Below are 18,846 nucleotides of genomic sequence, written 5' to 3'. Positions count from 1 at the left end.
TTTACTTTGAGTCAGGGTCTCACTAAGTTACCTAGGCTGACCTCTAACTTGCAATCCTCCTACTTCAACCCTTCAAAGTCACTGGGATTACAAGCATGCACCACCATGTCCAGCAACCTTAATTCTTAGTTGTATGTATATTTTATCCTCCAACCAGTATATAATCTATAGGAAAATCTATGACCACATTAGAGGTAGTGACTATTGAAATTATATGGCTTACATGTATTTGCCAATTGATTTAAAAAAATTTAGTGAAGACATTCTATGTGTAGCATCCTCAGTTTCTCCAAAAGAGCTTGCTAAGGAGAGAGAAGGAATATATTTCACTGGCCATTACAAAGGTAGAAAGTGTACAGTCCTGTACTGCAGATAGTTCATTATTAATTCCATTAACCTGGCTGCAAATAGCACAGGGTCATTCAGAAATACCACATGGATAGAGGAAAAGTCCATTTATTTCTTACAAAGACAAATTGGGATCTTATTGAAACTTTGTGTAAAATAAACTAGATATTTTGGGGAATATTAAATAATACCACTTTGGCATAAAAGCTTTGTCAGAATTAGAAGTATTTTTTTAGCATATTGATTTCTTGCATGCAGTACATAATTCTTAAGGCATCCTAATATATGTCTACACTGGCAAGCAAAATTACATGGTGGAAAAGCCTGGCTTTTGCAGTTAGATATGTTATCAGAATGCTTGCTCCTAGCTGGGTGCAGTGGTGCACACCTGTAATACCAGTAAATTTAGAAAGTTGAGGTTAAAGAATCACAAGTTCAAGGCCAATTTCAGCAACACAACTTAGCAGTTAAACTTAGTTAAACTCAGTGGTAGAGCATCCCTGGGTTAAATCCCTAGTACCATTTTTAAAAAAAGAAGAAGCAGCAGCTTGTTCCTACTTTATAGGAGCAGTTACATGATTTTGGACAAGTTATGACTTTCCTGGGTCTCAGAATCCTCATCAGTAAAATGGGAGTAGTATCAGCCTCTAGGGCTATTGGATATTCAATAATAATAGTTAACATTTATTGAACTATTACTATGAAGATTTTATATTTTATATGGATAATCTCATTTTACTTTTTTTTTTTCCTTCTTTTTTTTTCCTATGCTGAGACTTGGAAATTGAACTCAGGACCTCAAACATGCTAGGTCAGCACTCTACCACTGAATTACACTCCCAGCTGATATTTTATTCCCTAAAACAAACCTAATAGTAGGGCTATTACTATGAAATTTGCACAATAAAAACTGTACTTTAGAAGGTAAATTACTCCAAGGTTATATGACTAATGTGAGAAATGGAAAGTTTTGTGGTCCATTTTCAAAATATAGTATTTAGCTTTAATTGGGATGTCAAATCCATTCATAGCCATTTTGGTATCCAGTCATAACCATTTTAACTAAGGTCCTTCCTTATGTCCTCCCCAATTTTTAAATTAGCCAGTTGTGTAGATTGAAACCCCAAATTCCTCCTATCAGGGCAAGGGGCAGTACTGCTTTAGGCTTTAGGGATAAAAACAGGCAGACTCCCCCTGCCCCAGTTGTGCTTACTTGCTGAATTCTCTTTGGTAGCATGCCCTTCTGCAGAATAAAAGTTGCCTTACCAAACTCCTTCTGAGCACATGTTTGATTTCTTGTGTTTCTAAAACTAAGAAAGTGGTAGCAATAGGAAGCTCAGTGTGTAATCCCAGTAACTCAGGAGACTGAGGCAGGAGGATCACAAGTTCAAAGTCAGCTGGGCAATTTAGTGAGGTCTTTTCTCAAAATAAAAATAAAAAGGACTGGGGATGTGACTCAAGAGTAGAGCCTCCATGGGTTCAATCCCCAGTATAGTCAAAAATAAAAAATAAAAAAATTTTTTTTAAAGTTTGAGAGATAGGATCCAAACTCAAGTCATATGGACTCCAAAGTCATCATTTTAAAAAACATGTTTATTGAGATATAATTCATAGGATATATAATTCACCTGTTTAATGTGTAAAATTCAATCATTTTTAGTATATTTACAGGGTTGTGCAACCTGATTACTGCAGTTTTAGAACATTATCATCCTCAGATCAGCCCATTAGTTGTTTCATCCCTACCATCCCTCCCTCTAGGCAGGAGCTAATTTCTCTACCTTCTATTTTTATGTATTTGCCTATTCTGTTATTTTATGTAAGGTATATAAGTATAAAATACTTATATATATTTTATATAAGAATATAATATATATATACATATTATATACTTTATATAAGTATATATTTGTGTATATATATATTATATAAGGTATAAAATACCTTTATGGATGAAGAATAACTATATAGTATTTTATATAAGTGGAATCATAAACTACAAGATATTTTATCACTAACTTTTTTCACTCATGCTTTCAAAGTTCATCCATGTTACAGCATGTATCAGAATTCCATATCTTCTTATTACTAATTAATATTTCAATGTATGGATATACTACATCTTATTTATCCACTCATCAGTTAATAGGCTTTTGGACTTTTAACATTATTTGGCTATTATAAATAATACTGCAATTAATATTTATGTACTAGGTTTTTTTGTGTGGAAGATGTATATTTTCATTTTTCTTGGGAATATATCTAGCAGTCATATAATAGGTAACATGAAAATTTTATTTAACCATTTGAAGACATTTTTTATTGTGAAAAATTTCTCAAGTTGCAAATACTCATATCTGGTAATAGTTGGATTTTCGTTGCTATGATGGAATACCTGAGGCAGGATACTTATGAAGAAAAGCTCACAGTTTTGGAGAATGAAAGTCCAAACAGCATAGCGCAGGGTCTGGTGAGGATTGCTTCTTGGCTGTATCACCTCATGACAAATAGCAATTGCAGGAGTGAATTAAGGAGTAAACAGTCACTTCTCAAACCAGGAAGTAGAGGGAGCAAGGGGTGAGACTTGCTTATTATTACCAAGGGGGTTCCATGAAAACTATCTTAATCCCCTTCAAGGACTCAACCCCTATCACCCAAGGATCTTACACTAGGCCCCACCTGCTAAAGGTTTCATTGCTTCCCACATCACTACTTTCGGACCAAGCCCTCAACACATAGACCCTTGAGAGTATTCAAGCAATATCCAAATCATAGCCTATACCCTCCATTTAGATTTATTATCAACCTTTTGCCAGGTTCACATCCCCCTTATTTCCTCCTTCCTTCCTTTCACTTTCCTCCTGATTTCACTTTTTTTTTAAATACAAATGGTTCTTTTTTTCTTTTTTAAAAAATTATATATATATATATTTTTAAATTTTTTTTTTGTAGATGGACACAATACCTTTATTTTTATGTGGTGCTGAGGATCAAACCCAGGGCCTCATGCATGCTAGGCAAGCACCCTACCACTGAGCCACAACCCCAGCCCCAGTTTACTTTTTAAAGCCAGCACTCTTAAATACTACACTATATTTGTCCACAATTAAATGAGTGAACATAGATAAAAAATACAATAATAGCTACTTAATAATATAAATTCCCTCCTTTCCTCTTTCCTTAACAGTTAAGAAGATTATGTAGGATCTGGCATTGCAAATTCTGTATCAAAACTAGAAGTTAGGCAAGGTGGTGCACATCTGTAATCCCAGTGGCTTGGGAGGCTGAGGCAGAAGGATCTCAAGTTCAAAACCAGCCTCAGCAACTGAGTGAGGCCCTAAGCAATTTAGCAAGACCCTTAAAATAAAAAATAAAAAAGGCTTGGGATGTGTGCTTTTTGGTTAAGCACCCCAGAGTTCAATCCCTGGTACAAAAAAAAAAAAAAAAAAAAAAAAAAGATGAGAAGTAAGACTAAATAAAACATTCATAAACCTCACTTTCTGCAGTGTTTCTGGACCAAAATCAATGGGATTAGATAGGTAACCCCTCAAACTAATGATTCAGGGGTCTAATTTCTGGTTGATTTTACTTGTAGACACCCAGGTCTGCTGCCTGACTCACACTGGGCCAGAATCAGAGATTCTGCTCCCTGGCTGTTCATGAGAGAGACCTTTACCACAGCTTACAAAATTAACACTTTCTTAATATATACCTGATTTGTATTCATATTTCCCCAATTGTCCCAAATGTCTTTTTATAGCTAGTGTGTTCACACAAGGGTCCAACAAAGTCCAAGTGTTCCATCTGGTTTTATATATTTCTAAGTCTCTTATAATCTAGAACAGTCTTCAACACACCTTTTTTTAAATGCCATTGACTTGTTGAGGAAATCAATTCAGTTTTTCTTTAGAATGTTCTACCTTATGAATTTCCCTTGTTCTAATTTCTCTATTTCCTGTAAACTGATAGTTAGATCTAAAAAACTGATTAGATTCAAGTTAAACATTTTTGGTAAAAAGACGGTATATCTGATGCTGTGTCCTTACTGCATCACATCAAATGCATACAATATCAAGTGTGGCCAGGACTGATCAGTCAGTGACACGGTCACAGTCTGATTCTTACCGTAACAAAGTTGTGCTTTCCCCTATAACCAGTAAACTAATCGATGGAGTGATAATTTGGTCATCCTCTTTACCACCACTATATGCCATACTGAACCCTGGAAGATTAAAGGGAAAACAAAATAAGAATTTTCTTTTCTTTTTTGATTTGAATCAGTGAATTGAAATGATACAAATTGTATTCTCTGACTACAGTAAAGTGAAGTTAGAAATTAATAACAAAGAAATTCAGAAAAATTAAACAATCCCTAAATATTTAATTTCCAGCCAAGAAATAAGCCAATCCCAGAAAACCAGAGATTGAATGTTTTCTCTAATAAGCGGATGCTGATCCATAGCTGGGGGTGGGGGTAGGGAAGAATGAAGGAATTTGGATTGTGCAGAGGGGAGTGAGGAGAGGGGTGGGGCGGTGGGGATGGGAAGGACAGTAGAATGGGACAGACATTATTACCCTATATACATGTATGAAAAAAATTTTTAAAAAAATTTTTAAAAAGCAGTAAAAAAAATCCAAACAAAAATTGTAAATATATATATATATATTTTTTTTTAATTAAAAAAAGAAACATCCTAACCAAGCTTCATGAATTTACTGCTTCCCCCACAGTTGCTTCTCTGCCAGTCTTCCTGAGGCAGAGACTGCCACTAGCTCTGCAAGCCAGAAACCAGGCAGAGTTCTGGCACCATCCCTCACCATCCTCCCTCACTATCATCCCTCCTTAGTCAATCCCCAGTCCTCCAGATTTTATCTCCTAACACATCTTAGACTTGTTCACTTCTTCGTGTCTACCCTAGTCCAGGCTGCTATGATCCATCACCAGGATTACTGTTAGGTCCCTCACAGTCTTGTCCATCTCCAGCTTATCTTCCACATTGCAAGAAGACACATCTTTCCCAAGCTCAGAATTCATCCTATTTAAAATCCTTCATCTGCTTTTAGTTTTATGATAAAGATCAAGATCTTCAATGAGGCCTGCAGGGCCCAGCACCTCCCCACCCCCACTTCCTGCCCCCAATTCCTATATCCTCTTGCTTTCTGAGCTACATCTGATACTGCTACACTGACAGTTTCCAAAATGCCCTGTGTTGTGTCCTGGTCCAGCACTTTTGTGCTCACTGTCCCTACTGTCTCCAGTGCTCTTGGGCAGCTTCTTGGTTCAGCTAGCTCAAGCCCAATTTCACTTTGTTGGAGAGGTCATGCATAATCTCCCACACTAGGGCAGGTCTTTCTCTGGTGGTATGTGCTATCAGCATCATGTATCTTCCCTTCTAATCACAGTATGCCTTTACTTATTTATTTAATTATTTTGCAGAACTGGGGATTGAACCAGGGTCTGGCACATTAGCCTCTTCCTTACTACCAATGAGCTACACCCCATCCATTTTTATTTTATTTTGAGACAGAGTCTTGTTAAATTGCGGAGGCTGACCTCTAACTTGCAAGTCTCATGCCTCAACTTCCCCAGGTGCTGGAATTAGAGGTACGTGCCACTGTGTCTGCAAAAAAAAAAAAAGAAAAGAAAATTATATATATATATATGTTACCATAAAAAATTTAGCCGGGCATGGTGGCTCACTCCAGCAGTTTGGCTGAAGCAGAAGGATCGTAAGTTCAACCCCAACCTCAACAACCGAACAAGGCCCTAAGCAACTTAGTGAGAACCTGTCTCAAAATAAAAAATAAAAAATATGGGCTGGGGATGTGGCTCAGTGATTAAGTGCTACTGAATTCAATCTCTGGTACAAGAAAAAGATTTTTTTTTTTAAAATAACCTGTCTTAGGAAAGAAAAAAATGAAAATAAAGCCATATCATGTTTCAATTTTGTTTTCAAAAAGAAAAAAAAATTCTTTCTAGAAGAAAGAATTTTGTACATTTTTACCATAAGGAAATAACTAATGACTGGGCACGGTGGTGCAGGCCTATAATCCCAGTGACTCGAGAGGCTGAGGCAGGAGGATTGCCAAGTTAAGGCCAGCCTCAACAACTTAGTGAGGTTCTAAGTAACTTAAGACGATCCTGTCTCAAAGTTAAAAAATAAAAAGACTGCAGAATGTAGTTCAGTAGCAGTGTCCCAGGGTTCAATCCCCAATACCAAAAAAGAAATGATAAATGGTTGAGAGATAAATATGTTTACCTGAGTTAAACATTACACAATGTGTGCATATATCAAAACATCACATGATACCTCATTAGTATGTATAATTTTTATGTTTTTATCAATTTTTATAAATTAGTTTTTTTTTTAAAAAGTGACTTACTGGGTGATGGGATTTAGAATGACTTTCTTCCTCTGTGCTTTTCTACTTGTCAGATTTCTTCAACTTAATACCAAAGAAAGCATAAAAGCAAATAATTTAGAAGACTTAAAATTAGAAATGTGAATGCTTAAGTAAAGTTTAAATGTAAAACAAACAAGCAAAAAAAAAAAAAAAAAAAACTAACTAAAGCCTTTTACATTATTCAAGTCCAAAATAAAGTGGGGGGGGGGCTTAAACCAAGAATATTGAAAAAGTGAAGGACTATTGGACCTGGAGGATCACCTACAGAAAGCAAGATAATTGAAATTCAGGAAATCAATTTCTGAGTCACTTTCTAAAGTAAAAAACAAAGAAAGCCACATGTTTCCCCACTTTAATAAAAGATGGGAAAGCAAGTATTAAATGGATTCATACACTGATGTGTAACTGCTACAGCAGTGTCACTGATTAGTACAGTGATGACAAGCTGAAATAATTGAGCCGAACTATTTTATCTGATTATTAGCAATGCAGTGGGGCAACACTGGGACCCGAACACCTACCTAACCTCCCTGAAGGTTCAGCAGAATACCTACCCACAAGGGACTGAGACCTAGAGGATCTCAGCTTCTTCACAGCAAATTGGCAAATCTGTTCCGAAATCCAGCTGATAATTTTGTAAGCTATGTGGGATTTGCATGTCATGTTACAGTCAAAGCAGTGTGAAGTCACATGACCAACACTATAACAGTTGCTGTTTTTGCCCTAGTGGAAAGAATTCACCTCTCCCATGTATTAGCTTTGTGATTGGGAGTGAAAACCATCTGTGAGCTTCCTTTCCTCATCTGTAGGTGGGGATGATAATTCCTTCCTCTTCAGGAGAGTGTACAAATGGAATAAAATGATGTGTGTGCAAGAGTCTGACAACTGGCAGGACCAATGTGTTACTTCCCACCTCCCATGACAACGCAACCCAACAAAACCAAGTGAATCGTGCCTATATCCGAGCACAGTTATGGCAGTGAGAGTTGGAGCTCACCTCCTCCATGGGCCATAAGTCCAGTGAACAATATTCTGGGAAAGTGGTGGAAGCATCAAAGAGGGGATTGACACAGCCCTTGATTTCAGGAAAGCTGCATCACTAACCAGTCCATCCACCCATTAGACTGTTAATGGGAGTTTTAAATAGATGATGATCTCATTTGCTTTCCTGAATGATTGTGCTTCCAGAGTTTCTAAATATAAACATAAAATGATACGTTCTGCACTTATCCACAAGTGTGTGCATGCACACGTGCACACACAGGCACACACAGAGTCCTTGGGTCAGAAGAGTGATTTTCTCCACCTGTCACTTTTCCAGTTTATTTTGAAAAATTTCAACATATAAAAAAGTTACAAGTACAACCAACACTATGTTACTCATTTAGATTAACCAATCAAATCGCATTGCATATTTCTTCTTTCTCTTTAAAAAATCATTTTGCTGAACCATTTAGGAATTAATTATAGACACTATGACACTTCATCCCAAAATACTTCTAAGAACAAGGACATTCCTCCTACCTAACCATAAAGTAAGTGTCTCGCTCAGGAAATTTAACATTAATATAATGGTAGTACCTAATACATAGTCCACATTTAGATTTTCCCAGTTATCCTAATAATACCCTGTGTAGTCTTGTATTTAAGCCCATGATCCAAAAAGAAAACGGGGGAAAAAAATCACACATCACATTTAATTGTTATGTCTCATCCCGTCACTTCTGAAATTCAGCCCTTCCCCCTTTGGAGCTAAGGGCTGTTGTTCTACTGATTTTTATATACTTTAATGAGTCTTACAACTACATGTGGGTCCTAGCAATTTTTCGTCATCATTTTTGACCCATGTACATTAAACAAAGTGATTTGTATGAATATAATGGCATTTATTTTCAGTTCTTAACTTTATACAATATTTGAATGGAATAACAAATGTTAGCGGCATATACACCGTGATAGGTATGGGCAGAAAAGAAAGAGAACATTCAACCTAGGGCACATTCAATTCAAAGTAATGCCAGAATATCCAGTTGACAAGACAGGGTAGGAAATGGGACCCTGAATCTCTCCTTAGGTAAGGTAAAGGAAGTCACCCACAGAGGTGAGAAGGCAAGCCAAAGACTGGGTGGACTTCTCCCAGAGTTGGGAATCTTCTGTGAGAAGGGCTCGTCTGAACCTTGAGAGACTTCTAGGCTGCTTCTCCTGGAAGCACACAGAGACAAGGAAGAAATGGGTACTCACGTAATGAGACAAAAACAATGAATCCCACTTGTGAACTGCTTAAGATTTTTAATTCAAGATGGGAATTAATTCTTAAGTCTGAGACAGGAAAGGGGCCCTGGGGTCCACAGCTTTGCCAGCTGGAGTCAGATCAGATAACCTTCCAGAGGGGCAGGGAGGCCAGGCTAGAGGTGCAAATCCCCAGACCTTGACTCTCCTAAGGCAAGAATCATTTAGGTAAGGAAACCCGAGCAGGAGCTGGAAGCGTGTGTGAGGTGGGAATTCAAGAATAATCATCAGGAAGAGAAGTTGCTGAGGAGACCATGAAGGGACAAGCTGGGGGGACAAAAGCCAATTCAGTTAGGATGGCCAGGGAACAAGCGGAAAGAATCTGTGTCCTTGACAACTCTGAGCCACTGAATTAACCAACTCCAAAACTGCCCTACCAGTCTACTTCTTGTTATATAAAATAAGTTTTTTCATACTATTAAAAAAAAGAAGCAGCCTAAATTGATGAATTAAGAAACATCCTAAAAAGTTAGCAAGTCTCAAGAGTCAAGTAAAAAGTAAAAAATAAAAAAAAGAAGTAAAAATATCTAATAGGTGAACATTACATAGTCACAAATGACAGAAGCAAATCCCTTCAATTTGTTAAATAGCTCTTATACATATAAGATTTAAAAGTTTATGAAGAACAAGCATTTCAGATAGTAACTCAATAATTTTGAAAAGGTCAGAGAGAAAACCAGAGAGGCAGGCAAAAGGAAAATCTGCTCTATAGGCTCTCAGTTTCTTAAAATATCCCCCTCTTTCTTTATACATACTACTCACACATATACTCAAAATATGCCCCATAGAGGAGGCACTGATGAATCCACAGGCATTCTGATTATTCAGTTGGTGTGAACAAGAGAAAGTAGGGTACCAAGTGCTAAAAATTGAAAAGAGATTTGAGGCTCTCTTGCCTCCCAATAAGGGAATATTTTGCTGGAATAACTAGAATAAACAGAGCCTTCACAATACCCTGACTTTGATACGTTTCAAAGCGTCAAAGCAGTGTGAGTAATGGAGGAGGGGAGAGTGGAGCGCCCTCTCTATTGTGGTGATTCTCTGCGGTGAACTCTTCTCAGCAGATACTGAATCATCAGGGTGAAATTACTAAACTCTTATTCATGTCAGAGAAATTAACGCCACAGCACTTCGGTTTACTGGTATGAAGCTTACTTTAGAGGGGTTTACAGTACAGTGAATGAATTCAACAGGCTTTTGTTTGCAAATTAAACCCTAAAACATTTCGCCTTCAATTTATTATGAAAAGACTATGTGCTAGAATTATGGAAGAGGAAGGGGGAAGTATAATTTCCCCCTCAAATTTATGGGATAACTGTGTAAATGAAACATCTCATTTCATTTAGAGTAGTATCAACTACTTTCTTTTTCCTCAAATCCCCTGATTTGTCAGTGGGGGTGGTGAAGATTTTAACAGCTGCACATTTCCAACATAGTATTCCCTAAATGGTGTCAAATGACGGGGAATGAAGTTTTGGTAACTCTGGATGATTTATTCAGCCACTTAGTCATCAGTTGTTCCATCAGAGGAAACAATGAGAGGCTTTTGTTTGTGTTTCTGTGTGTAGGGTGTGAGGGACAAAGAGAAGCAAATATCCATATAATGAAATCTTGGTCTTTTTTTTCCTCTCAAAAGAGGTCTTTATCTTCAAATTACTATATATACATTGTAAAAATAGAATATATACTGCAATGTGGCTCTTTCAACATTGTATTTGCTTAGAAAGCTTCTTTTTTTCCTATTAAAAAAAGTTACACATGAATACATTCTAATTATAAAATATTCAAACATTACACAAGTATAGAGTAAAAACCAGCTTCCCTTCACTGCCCTCCACTCTACCTCCCTCTCCCACCATCTAGCCCCTAAAAAAAAAAAAAAAAAAGAGTTTGCTTTTAAACCTCTATCACTCTGGTTGTGTACAGTTTCATAAGAAATAAAAACAGAAGGCTTAAAGCAAGCAATAGGCAAATTCCAAAATATAGAAAATCAGGAGTCACTGAAAATGAACCCTGAGGTAGAGCACAGCCCCAGAAAATGCCAAGGAAAATCATGACCGTGTCTGAATACAAATCAGAGTAACTCCCCTGAAAAAAGGCACACAGAGTCAGAAATACCTGGGTTTGCTTTTTTCTACTCACGCCACTAGCTTGCTATGTGTGTAAGGTAGGCAAGCTAATAGAGATATGAAATGAGATGATGTGTGCAAGACACCCAGCAAGTGCCCAACTCATGCTAGGTCTTCAGCAAATATTAGCTCTCTTCCCACCACCAGAAGTTTGCTGCATCTGAAGCACATACTGATTTACTCCTAACTAAGTTCTAGTTATTTCTGACTGCAGGGAAAATGATAATCCATTTTCTTCACTCTTTATAAAAGGAGAGCCGGGTGAGGTATGCCTGTAATCCCAGCAGCTTAGGAGGTTGAGGCAGGAGGATGGCAAATTCAAAGCCAGCCTCAACAATTTAGCAAGACACTATCTCAAAATAAAAAAGGGCTAGGGATATGGCTCAGGGGTTAGGCGCCCCTGCATTCAATCCACAGTACAAAAAAAAAAGAGGCAGAAAAGAGCTTTCTTGCCTGTCTGCTTAGTTTAGAGATTGTCAGTATTTTAGTGTTAATTAAAGACCACGGTACAGTAGTTCTACATCACATTTGGGCAAGAGAAATTCTGCTAATAGTGTATATGTTATCTCCTGGAAATTCATATAACTTAAGTGACTGATTTGAAGAACAAGCTGAATAATTGGGGAATGTTAATACAAAAATATTGAAAAAATAAATCTTTTTAAAAATCAGTTTTAGATTCACAGCACTATTGAGCTGATAGTACAATATAACTCACATCTCCACTGTCCCCTACAACAACATCCTACACTTGGCTGGAATATTTGTTAGTCAGTGAACCTACACTAACACCTCATTATCACCCAGTCTATAGTTCACATTAGGATTCATTCTTAGAATTGTATATTCTTTTTTTAAAATTTATTTTATTTGTAGATGGACATGTCTTTATTTATTTATTTATTTTATGTGGTGCTGAGGATTGAACCCAGTGCCTCACATGTAATAGGCAAGAGCTCTACCACTGAGCTACAAACCCAGCCCCAAATTATGTATTCTTCAGATTTTGACAAATGTACAATTATGTATCTGTCACTATAATATCACACGGAATGGTTTCACTGCCCTAAAAGTCTTCTGTTATATCTATTCACACCTACATCTTTCCTTACCCCTGGCAATCACTGATCTTGTCTACTGTCTTCATAATTTTGGCTTTTCCAGAATGTCACAGAGTTGAATCATCTACTATAGCCTTCTCTGAGATTAAGCTTTTACTTAGCAATGTGTATTTAAGGTGCCTCCTTGTCTTTGACTTAATATTTCATTTCTTCTTAGTGCTGAATAATACTCTGTTGTCTGGGTATTCCATGTTTTATTTATCCACTCACCTATTGAAGAATATCTTGGTTGCTTCCACATTTTGGCAATTATGAATAAAACTGCTATAAAGATCTGTGTGCTGCTTGTGTGGAGAGATAAGTTTTCAAGTCAATTAGGTAAATTTCAAGGACAATTGCTGGATCATGTGGTAAGCCTATGTTTAGTTTTGTAAATAACTGTCTTTCGAAGAGGCTATATCACTTTGAATTCCCACTAGCAATGAGAGTTTCTGTTACTTCACATCCTGGCTGACATTTGGGGTTGTCAGTGTCCTGGATTTTAGCGATTCTAATAGGTATATAGTGTAGCTCACTGTTGTTGTTTGTGTGTATGTGTGTGTGTGTGTGTGTGTGTGTGTGTGTGTGTGGTGCTGGGGATTGAATCCAGGGCCTTGTGAACGCGAGGCAAGTACTCTACCAACTGAGCTACATTCCCAGCCCAAGCTTATTGTTTTTTAGATTTGCGATTTCCTAATGACATTTGATATGGAATTTTGTTATTTTGGTACTGGGGATTGAACCTAGGGGTGCTTTACCACTGAGCTACATTCCCAGCCCTTTTTATTTTTTGAAAACTTGCTTCAAGCTGACCTCCAAAGTATGATCCTCCTACCTCAGTCTCCCAAGTAGCTGGAATTACAGTTGTATTCATTTGGCTGATATAGATAATTTTTGGTGGAGGAGGGGGAATAGAGATTGAACCCATGGGTGCTCAACCACTGAGCCACATCCCCAGCCCTTTTTATTTTTTATTTTGAGACAGGGTCTTGCTCAGTTATTGAGGCTGGTTTTGAACTTGTAATCCTCCTGCCTCAGCCTCCTGGATCATGGAGAATTTTTTAATACACTTACTTACCAGCTGGGTTTTTTTTTTTTTTTTTCTTTCATAAGATGTCCTCAAGATGATTTGCCCATTTAAAAAAAAATTGTTTAGTTGTCAATGGACCCTTATTTTATTTATTTATATGTGGTGCTGAGAATCAAACCCAGTGCCTTTCAAACATGCTAGGCAAGTGCTCTACCACTGAGCTACAACCCCAGCCCTTGACCATTTTTTTTGATCGGGGTGTTCATGTTCTTATTTTTGAGGATTTTGTTTGTTTGTTTGTGTTTGTTTTGTTTTTGGTGCTGGGGATTGAACTCAGGGTCACTCAACCACTGAGTCACATCCCCAGCCCTATTTTGTATTTTAGAGACAGGGTCTCACTGAGTTGCTCAGCATCTTGCTTTGCTGAGGCTGGCTTTGAACTCCAGATTCTCCTGCTTCAGCCTCCTGAGTCACTGGGATTTCAGATGTATGCTACTGCCCCCAGCCTCACTGTTGAATTTTAGGAGTTCTTTATATATTTTGGATACTAGTCCTTCAGTAGGTATGTCTTTTGCAAACATTTCCTTTCAGTCTGTGTCTTGTTTTCTCTTTCAGAATTATTTCGAGAAAGTTTTGTGTATTTTAAGAACGTTTACATGGCTATTTGGGTATTCAGAAGTTTCAGTTTTCATCACCAAAACCAAATCCAACCAGGCATGACGACTTTCTCCTATAATCCCAAAGACGGGGAAGACAGAAACTGGAGGATTGCAATTTAGTGAAGAGACCCTGTCCAAAAAAAAAAAAAAGCCTGGGCATATGTCACAGTGGTAGAGCGCCCTTGGGTGCAATCCCCAGTACAGAAGAAAAAACAAACAAGTCTTTCTACAATCATCCAGTAGGCAAATTCATAATAAAGTGACAATATCTTGCTGGAGATAAGCTTAAGGCCCATCTCTGACTTCTGTAGAAGCCATGTGCAATTTCTGCAGTCTATTAAGCCTAGAGTGCCCTCTACTGGTTTCCTTCCTGAAAGTTGGGCAGCTAATGATTTCAGGATACTCAAAATTTTGAAATTGACACCATAAATAAAACTTTTTATCTCCTGTAATTTCCTTGTTTAGTGGTCTTCTTCCAAAGCTCATCCTTTTAAAGGTAGAGCAATGCTTTTTAATACCAACTTTGATCCATTTGTCGGAAGAGTGCTTAAGATAACATTTTAAATGTGATAAGTTGTCTTTTGGTTCCCAACATTTGAAGTAATCAGCATTTCAAAAGATTAATTCAATAGAATAAAGTGACCTAAAACTATTTAACTGAATTTTGCATTTTAAAAATATACTTTTCCAGGAGCAGTATTCGCACATCTGTAATCCCAGTTAATCAGGAGGCTAAAATAGGAAGATTGCAAATTCTAGGATGGCTTCAGCATTAGCAAGGCCTCGTCTTAAAATTTAAAAAAATGAAAAGGATTTGGCATGGAGCTCAGTGGTAATACCTCTGGGTTCAATACCCAGTATTTATTTATTTATTTATTTATTTATTTATTTACCGTCTCCTCTTTACTCAACAGTTGCACAGGGGTGGGAGAGTAGTTCAGTAAAAAGTAACAGATGTTTTTCCAATAAGATTTTACTTTAGGGTTCAAAAAATGGATAGAAAATGATAGGTATATGTTCCACCAGTTTGGAAATTTTCCTCACCCATCCTAGACTTAAACATATATATCGTAAATACTTATACAAAAATTATCCTTTTTACGATTTAAGTGTATAATGCAGTGACATTAAGTACATTCACATTTTTTGCAACCGTCACCACCATCTGTCTTTAGAATGTTTTCAGATTTCCAAACTGATACTCTATACCCATTAAACAATTCCTGATTGTCCTCTTCCCTATCCTTTGACAACCACCATTCTACTTCTAGAATACTTTTGGACTCAGTTTCTCTTTCACTTAGTAAGAAACAGGGTCTACTGCTGACCAATGGAATTACTTCTCTACATGCAAGTCTTCTTGCATATATGTGATTTGGGTTTATTGTAGAGAAAGAGGTGGATTTAAACTGGATGTGGACATCCTATCCACATCTCAGCAGCCCTGCCATGGACCTGTCTGATTCTTTCGCATCAAAACGTTGATCTTTCAAGTCATTTCCATGTTGTAGATCCACCCGCAGGTTTCATAGCTTTCCTGCTGTCGTTCACGGCAAAGTTTCTTATAGTATTTTCGTCGTTTAGTGTCCTCAATGAGCCCACCCATGCTGAGGATTCTGTAATCCCAATGATTTGGGAGGCTGAGGCACGAGGATCAAAAGTTTGAGGTCATTCTCAGCAACTTAGCAAGGCTACTTAGGGAGACCCTGTTCTGGGTTCTGTAAGCACCTTGCAAGTTCCCTTCCTGTATCATCACAGTCCTGGCAATGAACTTCAGATGTTTTATCAAGACTTTGGATTTAAGTCTTCACTGTGCAGGACCCCACATCCTCAGGACTGGTCCCTCAATATCCAGTATTTAAATAAATAAAAAAATACTTTTTAGCCAGGTGCAGGGTACATGATTGTAATCCCACCTACTCTGGAGGCAGGAGGATCACAAGTTCAAGGCCTCCCTTGGTAACTTAGCAAGACTCTGTCTTAAAATAAAACTAGAAAAGGATGAGGGATGTAGCTCAGAGAGAGTGCTTGCCTTGTATGTGTAAGACCCTAGGTTCACACACACACACACACACACACACACACACACACACATACGCATACTTTTTGTTGAAGGGTACACAGGAACTCTTGATACCAGTTTTCAACTTTCTTCCATAATTACTTCAAAATATAAAAGTTTTAAAAACCCATTGACTAGAGCAGGGCACAGTGGCACACGCCTTTAATCACAGTGGCTTGGCAGACTGAAGCAGGAGGTCGCAAGTTTAAGGCCAACCTCAGCAACTTAGAGACCCTAAGCAACTTGGTGAGACCCTGTCTCAAAATAAAAATAAAAAGGGTGGGGGTATGTGGCTCAGTGGTAAAGCACCTCTGGGTTATATCCCCAGTACCAAGAAGGAAAAAAAATGTCCAGTGATTTGACTTTGTATCTTTAATTGGCTTAAATAGCTCTTTGAACTTATTGAATCATGAAAGAAAATGACAAAGTTAGAAAAATGTATATTATTTAAAATATATATTTTCTATATTTTCTTTGCTTCTCTTGCTAGTGGCCAGCAGCCCTTCCTAATAGTCCTTGAAGGATTTCCAGGGACCTAGCAAGAGCAGGTATGTCCACATTCATCAATCACCAGAGTGAACAGATACTTTTAATGTGAACTAACTCACTGCTTTTCATATGTGGGTTTTTTAAAAATTTTTTTTAGTTGTCCACAGACCTTTATTTTTATTTATTTATTTATATGTGGTGCTGAGAATCGAATCCAGTGCCTCACACATGTTAGGCAAGTGCTCTACCACTGAGCCCTCATGTGTTTTTAACAACAAAATCCTTACATTCTAACACAATGCTACTGGGCATCTGTTCTTATTTTTAAGTACTCTTTATCTATTCCACAGTTACTGAGCACTTATTATTTATTATACACAATCCATATGTCATAAATTGCTTCTATAGATAGGGATCCAAAATACAGTCACATTCCTTTTAACATTAAAGCCAGGCACAGTGGTGCACACCTGTAATTCCAATAACTTGGTATGCTGGGGCAGGATAATTGCAGATTTGAGGCCAGCCTGGGCAATTTAGCAAGACTCCAAGCAATTTAACAAGACCCTGTCTCAAAATAAAAAATAAGGGCTGGGAATGTAGCTCAGTGGTAAAGTGCTCCTGGGTTCAATCACCAGTACAAAAAAAAAATTACCTTTTAACATTAAAATTTAAAAACTTTGAGTTCCCCATTCCAAGAATATTACACCCCCACAATCCCATAATAAATCCATGAACTCCAGAGGGCAGACTCTGGGACCCTCTTGGCTTGCTTCCTGACCTCTACTGAGGAACTCAGACTTAGACTGGTTTCCATCACCCTGGATTATGCCCCACCACAGATACCTACAGGGATTCCTAAAAGAGGTAAGGAGGATGTTCTTCCCAGTCCAATGTTTATACATACAAATGACAGATATCCAACCTGCTTTTTAAACGCACATGCATGCATGCACTCACAGCCTGAAGCCCACCTTTCCCTAGAGGAATACCCACACTGGCAGCTGGAATATCCAAACTTGCATCCATGACCTCAGAAATCCACAAAACAAATAGTCTAGACTCAGTTCATTTCCTAACATCTGGACTGTCCAGTCACATCTATGGTTATCTTGTCACATATAAACAGCAGCAGAGGTGTCCTGGTGGAAGTAGGTACAGGTGTCTCTCTTTCCATTGTTCCTCTGCATCTCTCCCCTACAAGGTTAGGGTTAGGGGCCAGGAATGTACATCTGTAGAAATGTGGGGATTTTTATTTGAAGTAAAGATTGAAAGTCGCTGATTTACTTAGATTCCCACCCTCATTTTAGAGATGAGGAAAATGAGCCCCAAGAGATTCTATAAACTGCTGATCTGGAACTCAAACTGAGGTCAAATCCTTTGTTCTTTCTGTCAGGTAGTATTGTTTCTTTTTTATTTCTTTGAAGATTCATTTGTCCTGTATTCCATTTCCTTTGAGCCTGATCTTAGATAGTTAATTCTTGAAAAGCAGTTTTATATTATTTACAATGGGATGTTTATGACCAATGATGTTTTGGGAAATTTCTTCTATTAAAGTGTATCTATCAATGTCCCAGGAGGAAATAGATGGCATGTTCAAATTAGGATAACTCAAGGGGTATTGGTAAAGCTACTATTTACACATGTATGTACAGTGTCTAGTGAAACCACAAAGAATAGCAGTACCAGGGTTTTTCTCACCTTAGGTCTGGAGGGATAAAAGGAGGGAGCAGATTCCAGGGAGTCTTGGAGAGGTACCTGCTTTGAGGGAACTTGTGACCTTCCATCAAAGGACCCAATCAGTCCAAGGTGACCTTTCAAAAATGAAATTGGGAAATAATAATACCATCCTCACTGCCCTCTCTTCTGATATCTTCTGGGGATTTTCATTAGTTGAATCCAATTGGAAACCAAAGGCATTGAACTTGTCCACACGGATCAGTGGTCCTATAGAATAGGGTGAAAGGGGTAGAAAGTGGATCTGGGGGCAAATGGAAGACACACAAGGTTATATACCACTTAGTAGGGGATTCCTGGACTCATCTCATAATGGGATCTCATGATGGGATCTCAGATTCTGTGGAAAAATGATAGGGAAATGATCTCTGGGAGGGAGCTTTTCCAAAGGTCCTAAACTTACGCTACATGGTTTATCCTGGGTAAGAGTGAACCTTCCTGTGACCTGGGCTCTATATTTCTTTGACGTAGTTCACATATAAACATTTTAAAGTGGTAACCATTACACTATGGTGATTGTCTAAAATTAATTAATTAAATAAATAAATAAATAAATAAAATGGAATTGTTTTAGTTTCCCAAGTCTACACAGATGTCA

At 37.7% G+C, this 18,846-nt stretch overlaps 1 pseudogene; it reads right to left on the bottom strand.

Annotated features, from left to right (window-relative positions):
* Positions 1-15,395: 15,395 nt before the first annotated feature.
* On the bottom strand, positions 15,396-17,540 carry LOC124976572 (28S ribosomal protein S21, mitochondrial-like; annotated as a pseudogene).
* Positions 17,541-18,846: the final 1,306 nt, after the last annotated feature.

This window comes from Sciurus carolinensis, chromosome 2 (genome assembly GCF_902686445.1).
Source record: "Sciurus carolinensis chromosome 2, mSciCar1.2, whole genome shotgun sequence".
Classification (NCBI taxonomy): domain Eukaryota; kingdom Metazoa; phylum Chordata; class Mammalia; order Rodentia; family Sciuridae; genus Sciurus; species Sciurus carolinensis.
Note: the sequence above shows the minus strand (reverse complement) of the source record. Positions and strands in the feature narration are given on the sequence as shown.